The sequence below is a fragment of the Bidens hawaiensis genome, unplaced genomic scaffold, assembly GCF_021521415.1.
Source record: "Bidens hawaiensis isolate Kalapana, Puna unplaced genomic scaffold, B.hawaiensis_p1.1 tig00004044_1, whole genome shotgun sequence".
NCBI classification, from domain to species: domain Eukaryota; kingdom Viridiplantae; phylum Streptophyta; class Magnoliopsida; order Asterales; family Asteraceae; genus Bidens; species Bidens hawaiensis.
The window spans coordinates 249601-269613 of NW_027491239.1; positions in this window are offsets into that span (position 1 = coordinate 249601).

The following is a 20013-nucleotide window of genomic DNA, read 5'->3' on the forward strand; positions in this document are numbered from 1 at the left end:
TATCGAAAACTGAACGCGGCAACATCGAAAGATCACTTTCCGCTTCCGTTTATCGATCAAATTATTGAAAAGCTATCTGGTCAAAAATTTTATTTCTTTTTAGATGGGTATTTCGGGTATAATCAGATAGCTATTCATCCTAAGGATCAGGAGAAGACTACGTTTTACATGCCCGTAAGGCACATTCGTGTTTAGGCGAATGCCATTCGGACTATGTAACGCCCCCGCCACCTTTCAAAGGTGCATGATGAGTATTTTTTCCGATATGGTTGGGGAGTCTTTAGAAATCTTGATGGATGATTTTTCGATTTTTGGCACATCTTTTGAGTCATGTTTAAATCAACTCGAAAGAGTTTTGAAAAGATGTGTTGAAACGAACTTGGTTCTTAGTTGGGAAAAGAGCAATTTTATTGTCCAAGAGGGGATCGTGTTGGCCATGTTGTGTCAAGTCGTGGGATTGTGGTGGACCGAGCTAAGGTTCAAGTTATTTCCACTTTACCTCATCCCACGAATGTCAAAGGCATTAGTTCATTTTTGGGGCATGTCGGGTTTTATAGACAGTTTATTAAGGGTTTTAGTGATATTACCAAACCCTTATGTAGTTTATTACATAAGGATGGCCCGTTTGACTTTAATGATGAATGTGCTAAAGCCTTTGACATTTTGAAGTCAAAGTTAGTTGAATCCCCGATCTTGCAATCGCCCAATTGGAGTTTACCTTTTGAAATATTGTGTGATGCAAGTGATTATGCGGTCGGGGCTTTTTTGGGTCAACGGGTTGCCAAGAAACCCGTTTCCATATACTATGCAAGTAAAACTCTCTCGGATGCTCAATTAAATTACACAACAACCGAGAAAGAGTTACTAGCATTGGTATATACTCTAGATAAATTCAGGTCATATATTTGGGGAAGCAAAGTAATAATTTATTCCGACCACTCTGTAATTAGGTACCTCATGGATAAGAAGGATGCAAAACCGAGGCTCATCAGATGGGTTTTGCTACTGTAGGAATTTGACCGAGAGATTCGGGACAAGAAAGGAAGTGAAAATGTTGTTGCAGATCACTTGTCCCATATTATGGTGGAAAATGGGAACACAGACGGGCCCATTAACGTGTCCTTCCCGGATGAGCACATCTTGGAAATCTCACAAAATCCCTGGTTTGCTCACATTGATAATTTTAAAGTTTCAGGTGACATACCCGAGCATTGGCCAAGGAGAAAGAAGAAACAGTTGATGCATCCCGAGGAGGTTGTTAGATCGGTGTTGGAACACGCACATTCGTCTGCGTGTGGTGGTCATTTTAGTGGCCATAAAACTACTCGAAAAGTTCTAACGAGTGGTTTCTTCTGGCCATCATTGTTTAAGGATGCTCACGAGTTTGCGACACGCTGTTTAAAGTGTCAACAACTCGGCAGCATTTCTAAGAGGGACGAGATACCATTGAACCCGATCCTAGTTTTCGATATTTTTGAAGTTTGGGGGATCGATTTAATGGGCCCGTTTCCTAATTCGCACGGTAATTTGTATATCCTATTGGCCGTTGGCTATGTGTCTAAATGGGTCGAGGCAATGGCCACAAGGAAAAATGATCACATAGTCGTTTGCAATTTCGTTTAAAGTAACATTTTTTCGAGATTTGGAATCCCCCGAACCATCATAAGTGATGGAGAATCTCATTTTAAAAAATTTTAAATTCGGGAAATTGCTTAAACGATATGGTGTTGATCATAGGATAGCAACTCCTTACCTTACACAAAAGAGTGTACAAATGGAGGTTTCCAATAGGAAAATTAAACAAATTTTGCAGAAAACCGTTCGGGGAAACCAAAAGGATTGGTCAACTAAGTTGACCGCTGCTCTATGGGCCTACCGAACCGCATATAAAACGCAAATTGGAACCACTCCTTATAGACTTGTGTATGGAAAGGATTGTCATTTACCAGTCGAAATTGCACAAAGAGGAGTTGAGAGACGAGGCATACGATTGCGCGTCCGCTTACAAGGCAAAGATGAAGAAAGTTCACGATGCTAACATCCGGTTGAAGAATTTTAAAGTTGGTCAACGAGTATGGTTATACAACACAAGGATGAAATTCTTCCTAGGTAAGTTGAAGAGTAATTGGACGGGCCCGTATTCGATTGTAAGAGTCAAGAATCATGGTCAGTACGAGATTGAAGACTTCGATGATCATTTGAGACAAATGGTAAATGGCTATAGATTGAAGCCATATTTGGAGATGAAGGACATACAAGAGATGGATGAGGAATCGGTGAATTTCATTTTGACTTCGCCGGTTTATGAAAATAATTGAGTTTCAGGAACTGTCGAGCTGTAGACTTTAAATTTAGCGCTTACGAGAGGCAACCCGGGGTTTGTAAGTGTCTGTCCAGTTTATTTTAACTTTGTTGAGTCTTGTAAGTAACACCCCGGCTTTAGCGAAATACGCCCGGGTGTGACGTACAGATTGCCCAAAACACATGTGACACTATTAAGTGACAATAATATCATTAGTTCATTCAAATCTCAAGTACACAAGTTGTTCAATAAGACAAATATAAAGGAAAAACAATAAAACACATCTTTTTTATTCTTTAAATAACCTAACTATTAGTGTCTTTCGCCATTTGATCCTCTAATGTAAGTACCTGTAGCATACATAAAAAATAAAGTCAACTAATTGAATAGTTGGTGAGTTCACACAAGTTTAAATACTACATAAAAACCATACAATTCCATTAAAAATTGTGAAAAACACATAAGGGTTCTTTACACTAGAAACAATGGTCCATGAGTGTAAAGAATAAATGAATGTCTTTTCCAGTTGAGATTGTGCACCAACGTACTAAGATCGGAGTCCCTTTTCCACTAGAAACAATGGTCCTGAGTGCAAAGGGGGGCGTATGATCATACTTATCGAAGAAATCCATGCACGTAATATTTGAGCAAGTAGCAAATAAGCACACAAGTCCATGATGCGAATTGTAATTTGTAAATAATAAATAAACAAATTTGAATCTTTAATATGATATATATTAGCTACCCCCAAAATAGTTAAAAAAAATAGTAAAAAGGGGGGTGTCAGAAACTCACATTTGAATTGGGATGACAAACTTATAAATGAAACGAAAGCGCGTTATATGAAACCAAACGATCGAATCTCACGAGCTAGAAATAATAAAAATACAAGAATTACTAACTAATTATAAGGAAAATAAAGGGTTGGTTTTAAGGTACATGTTTTATTATTTATATATACTTTTACCCATTTTAAAGTATTTATAATAATTAAGTCAAACGTATTTAATAAGTTATAATATTACTTATAAGGTGAATATTGATTATAATAATATTTACGAAAATTTAGCGTTGCCGGTATTGTATTATTAGTATAAGCGTTTGTCGGTCTAGGATTTATTATATATATTATTTATATAATTATTCTATGAGTTTTAACGAGTGTTGCCGGGTTTGTAAAAGTTGATTCTTGAACAAACATGCTAACGGAAATTAAAATAACTTTTATTTAGAGTTAATAATTCCGATTGGTGGGTGATAATTAGAGTTAATTAGTGTTTAAATGACGAAATAAATCGCGTATTAATGTGTATAATGGTTGGAGAGATCGTTTGGTTGGATTAACGGATCAATCGGAGCTTGAAAAGCCGTCTTTATATGTTGCCGGCGCCGGAATCCGGCGGCCGGAACCCTTGATCGGAAAAATGTGAGGGGGAGAAGGGGTGAGGGCTGGCTAGGTTTTTTTATTATTATATTTTAATTTAAATGATAATTACACTAATAGCCCCTGGACTTTATAGATATATAAAAACCGATTTGAAGTTTATTTATTCGTTAACCCTTGAACTTTATAATTATACCAAACTCGATCAAACTTTTTATACTTTAATGTTTTTGATTTGTTTACGTTATATCCTCGAATAGTTTTACACTTTGATTATTTTATAAAATTTTTAAGGCTCGGAGATTCATTAATCGAACAATACGAATAGAAAATGAATATAAACGAACTTTAAGTCCTTGAATATGATATAAATTGATAACTTTTAAAAACAAGTACATTGAAATTACAAAACGGGTCGGTTCAACAAAAACAAATACAAATACGAAAAATTGACAAATGTCACAGCATTCCCTACTTTTGAAAATTTCGTCCCAAAATTGAGTAGAAGAATCCGTAACAAACAGATGAGGATACTTTGTTCGCATTTGATCTTCTCGTTCCCAAGTGAAGTCAGCGCCACGTTTGGATTCCCAACGAACCTTTACCAAAGGTATACGACTTCGTTTAGTTTCCTTGTCTTTGTGATCCATGATTTCCACCGGTTTCTCGACAAAGTGCATTGTTTCATCGATACGCACTTCGTCGAGTGGTACATGGAGGTTTCCCTCAGCAAGACATTTCTTCATATTTGAAACATGAAATGTCAGATGAACGTTAGAAAGCTCTTGAGGAAGATCGAGTGTGTAAGCAACACTACCAACACGAGCAAGAATCTTGAAAGGTCCAACGAAATGAGGAGATAGTGTACCTTTCTTGCCAATACGAACAACACATTTCCAAGGAGATACCTTGAAAAGGACACGGTCACCAACATTAAACTCGAGAGGTTGCCGTCGGTTATCGGCGTAACTCTTTTGACGGCTACGAGTGGTTAAGAGGTTTTGTCGAATTTGAGCAATTGTGTCAGTAGTTTCTTGAACAAGTTCCGGACCGGTGATTTGTGTTTCACCAATTTCGTTCCAACAGATAGGTGATCGACATTTACGACCATAGAGAGCTTGAAACGGAGCCATACGGATACTCGAATGGTAACTATTATTATACGAGAACTCAATCAAGTGAAGATGAGAATCCAACTTTACACCGAAATCCATGACACGTGACCTAAGCATTTGTTCGAGCGTTTGAATCGTGCGCTCGGATTGTCCATCGGTTTGAGGATGATAGGCGGTGCTAAGTTCCAATCAAGTTCCCAATGCATTTTGAAGCGATGATCAGAAGTGAGCAGTAAAACGACTATCACGATCGGAAATGATACGCAAAGGTATACCATGACGACAAACGATACGCTGAACATAAATATGAGTGAGTTGATCAACCGTAAACTTTTCATTGATCGGAATGAAATGAGCAGATTTAGTTAAATGGTCAACTATAACCAAAATACCGTCGTGACGGTTTCGAGTAGTCGGAAGCTTGAACACAAAATCCATAGATATATCCTCCCATTTCCAAACAGGGATGTGTGGTTAAACGAGCAAACCAGATGGTCGTTGGTGCTCGGCCTTAACATTAGTGCAAGTTAGGCATTTCCCACATACTACGTGATGTCTTTCTTCATACCGGACCACCAAAATGTGGTCCGTAGATCTAACTACATCTTATCCGCACCGGGATGAACGGAATATCGAGACTTATGAGCTTCATCCATGATGAATGTGCGAAGATCGTCACGATTAGGAACCCACAAACGATTGAGGTAATACAACAAACCATCGCGCTTAGTTTCAAGTTGATTCTCGATACCATAGGACATTTCAACGTACATGTTACCCTCGGTGACAGAGACATGTTGGGCTTCGAAGATATGAAGTTGTAGATCGGTTTGAACAGTCATACAATGAAGCAGAATTGATTTCACATGGGTCTTTCGACTAAGGGCGTCATCTACAACATTCGCTTTTCCAGGATGGTAACGAATTTTGCAGTCGAGTCGCTAAGTAGTTCGGCCCATCGTCGTTGCCGCATGTTTAGATATTTTTAGTCGAAAATATGTTGAAGACTCTTGTGGTCGGTGAATACCACACACTTAGTGCCGTAGAGATAAGGTCTCCAGATTTTCAACGCGAATACAACGGAACTGAGTTTGAGATCGTGCGTTGTATAATTCTTTTCATTGACCTTAATTTGTCGCGAAGCATAAGCGATAACTTTACCTCTTAGCATAAGGACACAACTAAGGCCTTGATTGGAAGCATCGCAATAGAAAACAAAATCCTCATTGCCCTCGGGGAGTGCAAGGATCGGTGCATCGCAAAGCATGCGCTTAAAAGTATGAAAGGCTTCATCTTGCTTTAGCCCCCATACATAAGGTTTATCCTTATGAGTTAGAGAGGTTAGGGGCAAAGCGAACTTGGAATAATTAAGAATGAATCGACAATAATAACCCGCAAGGCCAAGAAATGAACGAACATCGGTAGGAGTGGTTGGAGTTTCCAATTCTTAACGGCTTCGATTTTGGCTGGGTCAACGTGGATAACCTTTTCGTTTACTATATGCCCCAAGAACGGAATTTCTTTCAACCAGGACTCGCACTTCGAAAACTTAGCATAAAATTGTTCCTTCCTTAAGAGATCAAGGACGGAATGAAGATGTTTCTCATGCTCGGCTTTGGACTTGGAATAAATAAGAATGTCATCAATGAAAACAATTATGAATTTATCTAAGTAAGGTTTGCATACGCGGTTCATGAGATCCATAAACATCGCGGGTGCATTGGTTAGCCAAAAAGGCAAAACCATAAATTCGTAATGCCCATAACGAGTCCGAAAAGCGGTTTTGGGTATGTAATCTTCATACACGCGTAGTTGATGATTACCCGAACGGAGGTCAATCTTTGAGAAGCATGAAGCTCCTTGAAGATGATCAAAAAGATCGTCAATACGAGGTAAAGGATAACGATTCTTGATGGTGAGTTTGTTGAGCTCACGGTAATCAATGCACATGGAAGGATCCATCTTTCTTCTTGACGAAAAGAATAGGTGCGCCCCAAGGGGATGAACTTGGGCGAATGGACAGTTTATCCAAAAGCTCTTGGAGCTGGTTAGACAATTCTTGCATCTCGGAGGGTGCAAGACGATAAGGAGATCTTGCAATCGAGGTTGCACCAGGCACGAGATCGATTCGAAATGCCACATCACGATTAGGAGGAAGACCAGAAACATCATCGGGAAACACCTCGGGATACTCGCGAACAACAGAAATATCCTAAATTTTTCGTTCTATCTTTTCCACCACATGGGATACGAATGCAACATACCTCTTGCATAAGTACGTTTGGGCTTGAAAACAAGTGATAAAATTTAGGCTCGAGGAAGAAGGCTTTTCACCAGATACACGAAGAATTTGACCATCGGCAAGAGGAATACGAATGAACTTCTCAAAGCAAACAATTTCAGCACGATGAACAGATAACCGGTCCATGCCGACTATGATGTCAAAACTTGCCAGTTGCATAGGAATCTGGTCGATTGAGAACTTGTGGCCGTTTAGATTTAATTTTCAATTTCGAATAACCGAGTCAAAGGTTAGAGATTTACCATTAGCTACTTCAACAGAATACGAGTTCTTAAGCTTAGATCGGGGTTTAGCAAGTAATGGCTCAAATTCAAAAGACACAATCCTCATATCGGCACTGGTATCAAATAAAATGGTTGCAAAGTGGTCATTCACGAGAATTGTACCGTTCACCACATCGCCGTTTTGTTGAGCTTGATTGGCGTTAAACATAAAAGCACGCCCACGATTCTCTTGAGGAGGTTGAGCAGCTTGAACGTTTTGACCAACTTGTGGTGCAGGAGCTAAAATGGCGGGATGCGGCTGAACTTGAGCTTGGTTAGTCAACAATGGTGGAACCTGTGGCTGATAAGCTTGTTGGGTTTGATACGTTTGAACCTGGTACAGCGGAGTTGGAGAAAGCTGAAGTGCATTCACTTGTGGGAGTCGTGGACACGCGTTGTGAAAGTGGTTAGGGTCACCACAATTTTAGCAAGCTCGCATTTGGTTAATTGGTTGAGAATACGGTGCAGGACGTGGGTTGGGTTGAGCGAACCTTGGAGAAGCAATTGGTGCAATTGTGACCTCCCAACAAGTGGCACTAAGGTGTCCAAAATGGTTGCAACGACTGCATTGATGGCACGACATACTAGCTGAATGATGTCGTTGGCAACTGTTACACAATGGGTGAGGTCCGTTATAAGGTTTCCTGAGTGGTGGGGCAAAGTTGGGTTGGGTTGCAGTTTGTTGAGTTAGCGCGTAATTCGTGCGCTTCATGTGGCTAGATGAATGGGAAACCTTGGATGGCTCGGGCTTCGATTCTTTGGTTTCGGTAGAGGGTTTATCAGCAGGTTTCTTTGATTTCTTCGATGTTAAAGTCCCGACTTTAACATGATTATCAGTTAAGGTTGCAGCAAGGTTGATTGCGTCACCAAGTTCTTTAGGAGAACTACTCAAAACACTATCTTGAATTTGTCTCGGTAGTCCCCGAATGTACTTATCGATGGCACGCGAGGTTGGGGTAACAAGGTGAGGTGCCAGCATACTAAGTTCATTGAAACGGGAAGTGTAAGCTGCGTGCTCACCACTCTCTTATTTGAGGTTCCAAAACTCAGCTTCCAAATTCATAAGCTCACTTGGAGGCAAGAACTGCTTGGTCATCAGTTCTTTAAATTCGTCCCATGGCATAGCCATGGCAGCTTCGGCACCACGGGTAGTCTTTTCCTTCACCCACCAGGTAAGTGCCCCTTTTTCAAAGACACTTGCAGCAAAGCGGGTTCGCTTGTCATCGGGACACTCAATGTGGAGGAATTTGCTCTCCATTTGTTCGTACCACTGAAGTAGGGCAGTGGCACCTTCAGTCCCGTCAAACTCTGGGGGTTTTGTGCTGGTGAAAGTCTTAAACTAACAGTGAGATGGTTTAGGTTCGCTTGAAGCAGAGGCGATACTAGCAGAAAGGTTCTGGTGAATTTGGGTCATCATATCGGGAATGACCGCGGCTAGTTGTTTGGTGATTTGAACGGTTAACTTGCGGCTAGAAGTTTTGGAAAACGGCGCTTGTTGAAATGGATAGACATTCTGCTAACAATAGTAATGGAATTCGTGAGACTCGGAATAGAGTATGGTATAAAAAATCCTTGTTAAAGTTTGCTTTAAAAGAAAAAAATAAATAAACATAAAAAATTAAATAAATAAAAATCATAACAACGGTAATAAATATGGTGTGGAACTTAAGAAACTTGAAATCAAACTGAAAGCTGGGTATTCATATACAGACTTCCAGTTAAAACACATTGTAAAACATAAAAGAGTGCAACCATATTCTTTTCACAAAGAGAACATGGTCACGTTGAAAACTTAAAGTTGTGATTCATATAGCGTTGAAAGTGGTATGCTTTGGCCTAATAGGATTCATGCCCTTTCCTAACTCTCCAGGTAAGCAATCGGGTCCCGCGTCTGATTGGGATATATACGCATTGCTTATCCTTAGGTTTCAATAACCTTGGTGTCAAGAGTTTCGGAAAACAAGCATGTCCCCCTTCCAGTTACTAAATATCGGCCATAACGAACCATCTTTAAGAAGAATAAATATCGGAACACCACAATAAAAAAATCGATAACTAAAATGTTGGAAAAATCTTTGTTTTTAGGCATAAGCCTTGGACTTGTGTGTGCTTTGTGTACATGAGGCGTAAATGAGTTGGCAATAAAATATTAAGCAAGTGCATTGAACAATCACATAAGGCCCACATAATTTTTTAATCATGCAACCTAAACAATTAAGCAAATAAACTATAACTAACTAGAACACTACGTCTAATGTTCTATCTTAAAGTCACGGCTTTGATACCAATCTGTAACACCCCGCCTTTAGCGGAATACGCCCGGGTGTGACGTACAAATTGCCCAAAACACATGTGACACTACTAAGTGACAATAATATCATTAATTCATTCAAATCCCGAGTACACAAGTTGTTCAATAAGACAAATATAAAGGAAAAGCAATAAAACACATCTTCTTGTTTATTCTTTAAATAACCTAACTTATGGTGTCTTTCGCCATTTCATCCTCTAATGTAAGTACATGTAGCATACATAAAAAATAAAGTCAACTAATTGAATAGTTGGTGAGTTCATACAAGTTTAAATACTACATAAAAACCATACAATTCCATGAAAAATTGTGAAAAACACATAAGGGTTCTTTACACTAGAAACAATGGTCCATGAGTGTAAAGAATAAATGAATGTCTTTTCCAGTTGGGATTGTGCACCAACGTACTTAGATCGGAGTCCCTTTTCCACTAGAAACAATGGTGCTGAGTGCAAAGGGGGGCGTATGATCATACTTATCAAAGAAATCCATGCACGTAATATTTGAGCAAGTAGCAAATAAGCACACAAGTCCATGATGCAAATTGTAGTTTGTAAATAATAAATAAACAAAATTGAATCTTTAATATGATATATATTAGCTACCCTCAAAATAGTTAAAAAAAATAGTAAAAAGGGGGTGTCAGAAACTCACCTTTGAATTGGGATGACAAACTTGAAAATGAAACGAAAGCGCGTTATATGAAATCAAACGATCGAATCTCACGAGCTAGAAATAATAAAAATACAAGAATTACTAACTAATTATAAGGAAAATAAATGGTTGGTTTTAAGGTACATGTTTTATTATTTATATATACTTTTACCCATTTTAAAGTATTTATAATAATTAAGTCTAACGTATTTTAATAAGTTATAATATTACTTATAAGGTGAATATTGATTATAATAATATTTACGAAAATTTAGCGTTGCCGGTATTGTATTATTAGTATAAGCGTTTGTCGGTCTAGGATTTATTATATATATTATTTATATAATTATTCTATGAGTTTTAACGAGTGTTGTCGGGTTTGTAAAAGTTAATTCTTGAACAAACATACTAACGGAAATTAAAATAACTTTTATTTAACTATAAACTAATTTTATTTATTTTGTTTGATTTATAAATATATATTAGATTTATTAAGATTGATAAAATGGTAAAAATATATATATGTATATATATATATATATAATGGTTTGCTGTGACCCGGGTTCGAACCCGGGTCTCCACGTCCACAACAAGCATGCACAACCACTGGACCAAACCATCTCTTCTATTAATAGATGAAACAGAAACCTACACTTCATCTTCTTTACCCTAACCCTAGGGTTTCAATTCTCCATAACCATCACATGTTTGATAGATTTAGGTTAGGGGTTTTATTTGCCGGGTTAAAACAATACTAATTCATATTACAATTACCTTCCAAGGTTATGATTTGACAGAGAACCGTAAGTTGACCGGAGCAAAATTTGGACGAATAATTAGTGATATTAGGGAGTTTGTTTGTGTATAATTATCATTGTAGCATGTTTAGGAAGATATTAGAGTGCTATTTATAGCCTCAATTGAATCAGTTCATGTTTAATTCTAGTGCTAGTTATTGAGATTTAATAATAATTCCGACTGGTGGGTGATAATTAGAGTTAATTAGTGTTTATATGACAAAATAAATCGCGAATTAATGTGTATAATTTTTGGAGAGATCGTTTGGTTGGATTAACGGATCAATCGGAGCTTGAAAAGCCGTCTTTATATGTTGCCGGCGCTGGAATCCGGCGGCCGGAACCCTTGATAGGAAAAATGTGAGGGGGAGAAGGGGTGAGGGCTGGCTGGGTTTTTTTTATTATTATATTTTAATTTAAATGATAATTACACTAATTGCCCCTGGACTTTATAGATATATAAAAACCGATTTGAAGTTTATTTATTCGTTAACCCTTGAACTTTATAATTATACCAAACTCGATCAAACTTTTTATACTTTAATATTTTTGATTTGTTTACGTTATATCCTCGAATAGTTTTACACTTTGATTATTTTATAAAATTTTTAAGGCTCGGAGATTCATTAATCGAACAATACGAATAGAAAATGAATATAAACGAACTTTAAGTCCTTGAATATGATATAAATTGATAACTTTTAAAAACAAGTACAATGAAATTACAAAAGGGGTCGGTTCAACAAAAACAAATACAAATACAAATACGAAAAATTTACAAATGTCACAGCATTCCTTACTTTTGAAAATTTTGTCCCAAAATTGAGTAGAAGAATCCGTAACAAACAGATGAGGATACTTTGTTCGCATTTTATCTTCTTGTTCCCAAGTGAATTCAGCGCCACGCTTGGATTCCCAACGAAACTTTACCAAAGGTATACAACTTCGCTTAGTTTCCTTGTCTTTGTGATCCATGATTTACCAAAGGTATACACCACCATTGCCATCCCCAACCACCACCACCATCGCTCACCCCGTCACTATCACCATCGTACACCACCGCCGATACAAACCAACACCATAACCCACCTCCACGGTTATCGTCCTCACCACTCCACCACAGTCAACACCACCACCCACACCGTAACCCTCACCACAAACTACCCACTGACCACCGCTGTTACAATCAACCACCACCGCCAATGCTACGAGTCGCCATCACCGTCCACCTCTCCATTATTGCTACTATTTTCATTACACACCGACATTTAGGTATTGTTTTCATTATTGTTTGTTGATTTAAATTTGGGGTTCGGATTGAACTGAGTTTCTTGTCGGATTGTCGGGTAATGGGCGGTTATTGTCCGATTTATCACATAGTTCTTGTTGTCGACAGCTTAGATATTTGTTTGCACGTTTTTCAAGATAGTCTGGTTGTTCGTCTGGTTTGTTCAAGTCAGTTGGCTTGTTTTGTTTTGTTTTGTTAGTTGTGTCAGTTTATCAGTAGTGTCTGTTGTATGTAGTCGAGTCGTGTTAATTGAGCCATTGCTAGTTTGAATATAATTGTTTTGAATTGCAAATTGATTACCCGCCCGTACTCAATCTCCAATCGGGCGGGATAATCTGGTTTTGAGAAATACGCAAAGGGTGTCCCCGAATTTTTCATCTTTATTTATTTTTATTCTTATTTATCTTTTTTATTATTTTAATATTATTTTATTAGGTGGGACGACCGCAGCCGAAATGATATGCGGTTGTCACCACATTGACCGTTGACATGTCTAACTTACATGTTTGATTTTGCAGATATGTCTAACGCTCAGGAGTCTTCTCGCGCCACCAGGCGCAAGAGACAGAGGTCTCAATGCGCGGGCCACCGTGGTTCTATCGCAGCTACTCAGGGTGACCCCGAGGCACCCCCTGTCATGCAGCGGAGGGACCCTCAGGTCATACATTACGATCGTCATGAGGTACCGATTAACCCTGACATCGACCCTGAGGAGATCATGGGTGATGGACGCCGCACACATCACCAGGTGCTGAGGTTCAGGATTCTTACAGATGAGTACACGAGGCTGGACAGGATCCGGCGGATGGAGCTGTTGCACCACCGGTCATTCGATTGGACGTTGCTGCGGGATTTAGGCATCGATGTCCAAGTACGTGGATTGTTGACTGGTCCCTGGGAGGACGTGCTCGCGTGTGACTCGATTCAGTATGTCAAGCTCACACGCGAGTTTCATTTACGCCCACGAACTTTTTGGAGCCACAAGCGGTGTCATTTTCGCTGAGACGGCATCTGTTTGAGATGTTCGTCCCTGACTTCGCTGTGGCAACCGGATTTAATACAGCCGAGCAGGTTCGGGGTGCTGATTTCCTGCAGAGTTTTCGTGGTTACATGACACATACTCAGCAGCCCCGTGAGCATTGGCTCACGGAGGACCAGCTTGGCTGGTATTGGGCGGAGATCGCCGATGGGGCCAACTCCAGCGCTTTAGTGGAGTCGTCCATTAGAGACCCCGTCCATCGCTACATCCATAGGGTCGTTGCTTGCACCATCGTGGGCCGACATTCAGGCCACGATACGTGCAGCAACCTTGATCTCTTGTGTTTACAGTCTATCATTGGCCGCCGATCGGCAAATGTGGCGATGCTCCTGCTTACGTCGTTCGCACGAGGGCGCACTTTATAGGGGTCCTCGGCATTCTTATCTTTAGGGCCTTATATCATGAGGATCGCCCAGCGACTCGGGGTGTTCGTCCGTTATCCGGTCGGTTATTTCACTCCTGGACCAGCTATGGGGGTGTTCAGATTAGGGGAGGCACGTCAGGCCAGGATCGTCGACATGTATGATCCACTAGCATTAGTCCCGGTTCGACAGGGTCCACAGGTGCCACCACCAGAGGGATCAGATGTTGCCGTTTCACTACAGAGGGGGATCCCGACTCATCGACAACGTGCACCGATCCCACACATCATGCGACCTCAACAGCAGCATCTGTTGAGGCAGGAAGCATCATCATCATCACAGCCACCACCGCCGCAGCCGCCTGTCACACTCGCGATGATCTATCAGCAGCAGCAGCAGATATTGGAGGAGGCTCGAGCCGAGAAGGAGGAGGCTCGAGCCCATCGACAGGAGGTTCGGGCCGAGATGGAGGAGGCCCGAGCACACAGACGGGAGACGAGGGCCCACCTGGCACAACATGATGATTATTTTCGTTTATTGTTTGTCTCTTCCCAAGTACCGCTCCCACAGTCATTGATTATCACAGTGGAGCAGCCTGTGGGCCCGCAGGATGATATTGCTGATGATCTGCCAGTGCAGTAGCTTTTGGTTACCTTTTTACTTTAAAATGTTTTTTATTCTCATGGTCTATATTATATTAATATTATATTATTGGAAATATTGTATGGGTAACCAGTTGGGTGTCTATATTTATATATCATTTTATTGCTGTTGTGCTTGATTTATTTGTATATTATGTTATAATCGAACTTTGTGGGTGTTGTTCACTATAAACCCTCACAAGACCCCACTCGTCCTCCCGGGCTACCGGGAGGTTTACAGGGCTTGTTGCATATGCTAAATGCAATCGTGATTCCTACGAAAGTGAGTTAGGTCTTTTAACGTTTTAACTTGTTTAACAAAATTTATTATGAAAACGACTTAATTTGGCTCGGTAACTATTTTAATAAAATCAATCGAAAATCAATTTTTTTATAACTCTTAAAAGACCTAAGTCTTACACTTGTGAGAAGCTTGCTTCTACACGTCTCGAGATTTTGCAGGTTCGGTTGTCAGTTTGGTACTTGGTCGAGACGAAAGCATACGAGTGTTTATGAGAGTTTACGAGCCGACTGGTCCTTTTCCAGTCTCATTGATATCAGGTGATTTTAGTTTCATAATTTATTTTGTTTTCTTATTTTAAATGTTAAAAGTGTAATTGTATAGTTGCTAGTAGAACCGTCACATTTGAGACCCAAATTTTTAAAATTGATTAACAGTCAAAAAGTCAATTTCAACCCCGCCCCTCAAATTTTCATGTACTGTTTAACTATTTTAACATTGAGGACAATGTAAACCTCAAGTGTGGGGATGGGGGAAATTTGAAAATTTTAACTCGATAGTACCTCGAAGAGTGTTCAGAAACCAAAGTTATTAACTGTTAATTATTGCCATTAATGCCAAGTTATAGGTTTCTTGTCATGGTTGGTGTTTCAGCTTCTCAATAGTCTTACTCACAAATGTTTTCATAACGAGAAGTTCAAAATGGGGTCGTTTAGGCGGGGATAACGAGTAATGGGGACAGGTACACATGTTTAGATTGGCAACTTTATTCCTCCGGTACGTGTGTGAGTTGACCACATATATATAATACACATATAATATATAGTACACACATGTCATTTGAGTGCTTTCATAGATGTTCATGGATTACGGGATCGTAATTGGAAAAATGCAAAAGTGATAGAGGCAACTAGGTTAAGCCTCATCTGGTTGAGCGTGAGTGTGGGTACTGGGGGATTGGGCCTCATACATTATACATATGAACGTGGGTAATGAGAGGGGCGGGGGTTGGTTCCCTTAGAAAACATTTCTTGGACCTGTTTTTCAATTGATTAACCGCGACATTATGTTACAAGATGATCCGGCTTAATAGGTTTCTTTGTATTTGTTTTTGTTTTTGTATTTGTAGTTATTTCAGTATCAAGCATCACGTTTATTATACTTAAAAAATAGCAAAAAGCCAAAAAGTTGTCTGTTTATATTCAATTACTTAATTAGTAGTTTATGTAAATAAAAGAAAGTGTGAATTCAGTTTGTATGTTCGTTTTGTTTATTTAGATGTTTTGTAATAAGCCGGGTCGTATCGTTTGAGCTACTTAAAAATTTCCCTTCCATACCCTTACACCTAGCCCCGTTACAACCCTTTTTAAGTCCTCTTGATTTGCATTTGTGTCAAAGCAGTTTTATGGATGGACAGCTATTTATGAGTGATTCTGAGAGCAGAGTGATACTAGCACATCTTTTGCTAGTCCAGATATTAAACCGAGAGGAGAGTTGTTATATTATGAGGGGTATGAGCATATTTGCCTTAACCGGAAACAAAGTACATTTGTCTGGGCGGCTCTATTGTTTTTATTATAGCACTTAACCGTATTTGTGGGATATCAATCTAAAAAAGTGTCAGTCTGGGAAAATGGGTATGACCTTAAACCTTACTAGTATTATTGGCGATAATCTACATACCTATGATGGAGGTTGATGTTTGCTTTAGAGTTTGCTTGAGGGCAAACAAAAGATAAGTCTGGGGATGTGATGGTTGATTAATTTGTATATGTTTTAGTTCGTTTATTATTTAGTTTTAATCGTTTATTTTAGAAACTTCGATACTTCATACGTGTATTATTGGATTTCAGGTCACAGGCGTTAAAGTACTTAAGTTGGACCTGCTGATGCATGCATTGAAGACCCGGGATGTCCAGCACGGAAAACGAGACATACAAACAAAGTTTGCTGGTGGCATGTCCCATCGCGCCATGCGATGGGCATGGCTGAAGACCCATCACGTGGCGCGATGGGGTTTAAATGAAAGATTGGCAACAGGGGTCCATCGCGATACGCGATGGGCCATTGAAGCCCCCATCGCGTATCGCGATGGGGTGTGCAGACGGGAACTAGGGTTTAAATTATATTTTTCATCACAAACAACCCTAAGTCCGTTTTTATCAAGAAGAGGTGATTCCAGCAGTCCAAGGAGGCGATTTTCACCACCATAGCTTGTGCCAAGACCTTACACATGATGCATATCATCCGTATTGAAGATTTAACGATGTCAAGGCTCACCTAATCTCCTAGAATCTAACCCGGGATGTATAGTTTGTAATCTTTACAGTTTTTCTCATGTGATTAAGAACACTCTTGTATAATTATTGATGATTGATATATGATTATTGATGTTTGGTATTTCTGTGTGTTCAATCGGTTTAGGTTTACGTTAGTCTAAACGATTTGTTACCAGTTGCTAGATAATTGATCATATGACTGTTTGGTCAGATTGAATACGATAAAACATACATTGCCCTTAACTGAGTCACACTGGCAAGGACTGTTTGATAACCAATGTCGTGTGTAAAGTGATTGTTGATGTCTAAGGTTTTGTCATATTGATCAGTTTGTAGTTAATCGTTAATAATTAATCTATTAGGTTGCATGAGATAACTGTATGTTGCTTACTTGAATTCCCAGGTGTGATTTGCTTTGTTAATTGCTTGAAACTTGTTTACTCGTTTGCTTGTTTAATTCTAAATTCAAATCATTGCTTGTGTGATCAGCACTAAAAACCAGTTACTTCATAATATTAAATCTGTACACAAATCACATTGACCACATACTCCTGGTGGATACGATACCTTACTTATCCTATCTAGGTAGTTTAATTAGGTTTTTGATTGACTTGGCTTCTTGTAACATCCTAAAATTTATAATGTTGAATAAAGAAAGTTACGTTTAGTGATTTCCGCGTTATTAATTAATTAATATCGAGTAAAGAACGGATCATGGATTTAGATTAATTGAGATGGGTTAAATGAGAATGAGCTTTAGGTCCATGGGCTTTAAGGGAAATAAATATCCCCTAAACCAACCTAAAACCCTAAACCCTCATTTCATTTCCATCATAATCTCTACACACTCCAAAACACACACACACCACACACCGCCATATACGGCCGGCGGCCGAGGGAGAGAAACGAGCAAGATCCGAGAGAGAGTAAACGATTAGTTATGATTAAACAAGTTAAACGAGATCCAAACGAGCACAAAAGGTATGTTCTTGACCTTTAAAGTTTATGTTTTATTGAATGTCCTTAAGCTTAAAGATCCAAGCTTTATAGTATATACGGGATATATATACAAACGAAATGGTTAGGGAACGTTAGTGGGTGATGTCGGACCATAACAAGGGTATTAAAATCGCCAAAATGCTTGATAAAAACCAAACCCGTAGCTGAACTGGGCAACTTCGCCTGCGAACTGGGCAACTTCGCCTGCAAACTGATAACTTCGCCTTCAAAGCTTAACTTCGCCTTCAAAGCTTAACTTCGCCTTCAAAGCTTAACTTCGCCTACGGCCAAGTTCGCCTAGCTGGTAACTTCGCCTAAAGCTAAGTTCGCCTAAGGTTTAACTTCGCCTAAAGCTAAGTTCGCCTAAGGTTTAACTTCGCCTAAAGCTAAGTTCGCATAAGGTTTAACTTCGCCTAAAGCTAAGTTCGCCTAAGGTTTAACTTCGCCTAAAGTCAAGTTCGATTAGAAAATAAATTAAAAACCTAATGGAAAATGTGTTAAGACAGTTAATGTAAATAAAATTTTTCCAAGCTGACCAGGTAGCTCGACCCCAGCCAGGGGCTCTGCCCCTTGGACCCTGCTGCCGCCCCTAGACCCCGCTGCCAGGGGCGCTGCCCCCGGACCCCCGTTCATTGTGGGTTGTATAAAGATAGAAATACAACATGATTAGTAGTAGTTAAATGATACATGTAAATATTATACAGTTAGCCGTGCACAGCTCAAGAAGGGAATAACGATTAACGGAGAGCGTAACAGGATTCAAGTGAGTTTCTAGCCCCATTTATGTGTTATGTTTTCGGGGCTGTGTGCATACTCGATTGTTGTTAATACATTTATCCTAAGTGATAAGTGTATGCCATATGTGATATATGTGATGGATATGACTGATTGCTTGTCGGTACGCGAACGATCTTCGGATATTGCGCGTACTGTCAGGTCAAAAATAAAGGTACGAATATTATATATCGAAGATGTATGAACATTACAAATGTTCTTATGCTATAATGTAATTATTGTATATGTGAAGTATGTGTATACAGGTACACGAATGGTATGTGAGTTCTACGTTCGACATAGTAAGTTAGGATGGCAAATCCCTCTAGCTTTTGTCGGACATAGACTCGGCTGGTGATGGCGTAGTTAAGGACTGCGGGCCTTATACGTAATGTAGATGATAGATGTAAACGTAGATAAGGACGGTGGGCCTTATACGTGTTACAGATAATAGACGACAACGTAGTTAAGGACTGCGGGCCTTATACGTAAAGTAGATGATAGATGTAAACGTAGATAGGGACGGTGGGCCTTATACGTGTTACAGATAATAGACGACAACGTAGCTAAGGACTGCTGACCTTATACGTATTATAGATAGGCATCAGCATAGGAAAGGACTGTGGACCTTATACGTGCTGTATTTGTATTGTGGTAGCATAGGGGAGGACTGCGGACCTCGTACGTGCTATGGTTTAGGTTGCAACATAGGGAAGGACTGTGGACCTTGTACGTGTTATGGATGTAGGATGGTATAGGGAAGGACTGCGGACCTTGCACGTACCATAAATGGTGAACATAGGTAAGGACTGCGGACCTTTTACGTGTTCACGACCTTGAGTACAGGTATAGACGGCGGACTATGAACGTACTCTCGGTAGACTGAGGTTAGTGATTGTAGATATGTATGTATGTATGGTAGTAAGTATGTATGTAGAACAGAAGGGTAACTAGTTAGGTATGGATATGTATCTTCGGATATGTATGTATGTGTATGTATTGTATGGCGTCCGATTAACTAGAACTCACTCAGCGTAGCTGACTTTTAGTATGCACGCAGGTGAGTAGAATGAGAAAACTAGCTTGAGCAGGCACATGGTGGGCGAATAGGAGACTGGCATTTGAAGACTCAAGATGTTTTAATGTAATTGACGTTTATTTTGAAAGACAAGAATGTTTAATTAAGGCAAGTTTTGGATTGTTGTAACGTTTCATGAAAGTTTTTATATTCCGCGAAAGTTTTAATGAACTCTGATTTGTAA